Below are 2,646 nucleotides of genomic sequence, written 5' to 3'. Positions count from 1 at the left end.
CCTGCTCTGAACCATTTTCTTTTAAAAGATCCAAATTGTGAGCAAATCAGAGTCTCCACACAAGATATTTGATGCAGCAGTTTTTTTGAGTTTTGTTTCTTTTTTCCTCCTTAAACAAATTCCTGGTTTTGTTTAGCTATTTGCAAAACCATGTCAAGTTATAAGCATATGACCACAAATCAGACAGAAGTTGCTACTGATGTGGTTTCTCCTCCCCCCCAATCAGCATTTGCCATGGTAATACAGAGTTATAAAAATAACAGTCGTGATCTACAGTAGGGCAGCAGTTTGATCAGACTAAAGACTTTTGGTATGCAAGACTTCTCTACCAAAAAATGCTTCGGCCAATTTGTAAAATTGATGGGACTCCAGAGTAATCATGCTGGAGCCAAACACTTACATGTTTGATACACAGGGATTTTCAGTGGATCTGAGTGGGGGGGAGGGTTGGTTTAACATCCACATTCTTTGTGTGAGTGTGGTGCAGAATTTGCTGAGAAATGTGTGAGAAGACAACAACCAACGTGGCAGGCAACACGCAACCAGAAGACATGGCTTGGTCAATCCATGAACAGGGAGGTGGAGCAGGCAGCAGCATGCACTGTTTGGATAGTTCTTGCGTGACATCTGGTGGTCAAAAACTACCCTGGGAAGAATCACCTGACTGACACTGCATCCAGGATATCCCCGCAGCCAACAAAAGGCCACAAGCGAAGACACAAGCCACAAGCCAAGATCTTCACCAGGGCCTAAATGCTCAGTTTCTACTCAATGTTCTGGTAAAATGACCAAATAGCAATTTTAGGAACTGAATCTGTGTGCTGCATGTTTTCTAAATAGCACTGACCCTCCTAAAGTAAAGGGAGTGGAACATCTCCCTTATGAGAAAAGGCTGAGGGAGCTGGGTCTCTTTAGCTTGGAGAAAAGGAGACTGAGGGGTGACCTCATCAATGTTTACAAATATGTAAGGGGTGAGTGTCAGGGAGATGGAGTTAGGCTTTTCTCAGTGATGACCAGTGATAGGACAAGGGGTAATGGGTGCAAATTGGAGCACAGGAGGTTCAAGGTGAATATCCAAAAAAAATTTTTACTGTGAGAGTGACAGAGCACTGGAACAGGCTGCCCAGGGAGGTTGTGGAGTCTCCTTCACTGGAGACATTCAAAACCCACCTGGACGCGTTCCTGTGTGATGTACTCTAGGTGACCCTGCTCCGGCAGGGGGGTTGGACTAGATGATGTTTTGAGGTCCCTTCCAACCCCTAGGATTCTGATTCTATATGATTCTATGATTCTAAAGTACATCCCACTCCCTTCTAAAGACTGAGCATCCTATCTGGGAACACTGAAGTGTATAGAAGAATCCTAAAATGGCCATAAATTTAAGGCATTGCATTTCATTAACCTCATGTTTTTGAGGCTTTGAGCTACATTTATGTTCTGCAGGAATAAAACATTCATCTGAAGTGTGATCCACCAGAGGACAAAACCAAAACTCTGCCAAAAAACTAAACCCTGAAGCCTCTTCTCTGCCCATTAATAGTAGCATTTAAAGACTGCCTTCTAATCATGTAAGAAACAGAAGCATTACAGTATGCAAAACTGAAATCAGATCTCCAAAGACAAGTTTCCTGAGTGAGAAGGGAATATACTTACTGAGGGTACACACTAAACTTCACTGTACCAAAAAAGTTATTTAAAAAGAAACCAAAAAACCCCAACCCTGAAACCCCAACAAAGCCAGGAACTGAAAGGTGAGCTGGCATCTACTTAATCTGCAAGACCCTTTGGGCTCCCTGCTGCTTGCAGCCCAGTAGAAGCATGTTTGTCTGCTTTTCAATAGAATGGAGCTGTCAGAGATGCTGAGGATAAATTTTCAAGCCACGACTGTCCTAAACAAACATGATGTTCAGCTGAAGGCTGTGGAGGGAGTTTCCTCCTCTGCTGCAGTTGCCGCCTGCATTAAGTTCATCTCAAATGCACAGGCTTGAAGCAAAACCCAGCGTCGCTATGTGCACAGCAGAGCAATCATCCCTGCAGCAGGCATTTCGTCCCCACATTTCTCTCCTGCTCATCCCAAAGGTTTTCATAAACAAGATGGCTCCTAGTCTGTATCAAGCTCATGTACCATAAACATGACCTGACCCACATTATCCAGTTAAATACATCTTCAGAGCTCAGTTTCTCCCCTGCCCTTCCTCCCACAACACATTTACCACTAGGCAGTGCTAACAGATCCCCCCAATGGAGCTTTGATTCCTTCTCCTCTCGGCAACTTCCCAAAGTTGCCCATAAAGAGACCCAGGTACCTGAAGCATTAGGCAAGGCCTGCAGCTTCAAGAAAGTGCCACATTAGGGGAGGTGAGTTACCAGCAAAGATGAAATCAAACACAAGGATTAAGAAAAAGAACTCATCAGAATTTCAGGCAGGAGCAGGAGCTGCCTCACACATGTTCTGCTTAGTTGTGCTGAGAGACATCAAACCAGTTGATTTCTCTAGATACTGCACTCAGTTTGCAACAGTTTTTAGCTCTATAATTTGTAATATTACATGCTCTGAAAATGAAATTCAATCCCCAAATCCTTCTAGCTGGTTACTCATAAAATCCATTAAGTTCAGGCACAAGCAAACCAGACTCATCTCTTTCC

The sequence above is a fragment of the Chaetura pelagica genome, unplaced genomic scaffold (assembly GCF_000747805.2).
Source record: "Chaetura pelagica isolate M959 unplaced genomic scaffold, ChaPel_1.0 scaffold20, whole genome shotgun sequence".
In the NCBI taxonomy this organism is placed as follows: domain Eukaryota; kingdom Metazoa; phylum Chordata; class Aves; order Apodiformes; family Apodidae; genus Chaetura; species Chaetura pelagica.
Note: the sequence above shows the minus strand (reverse complement) of the source record.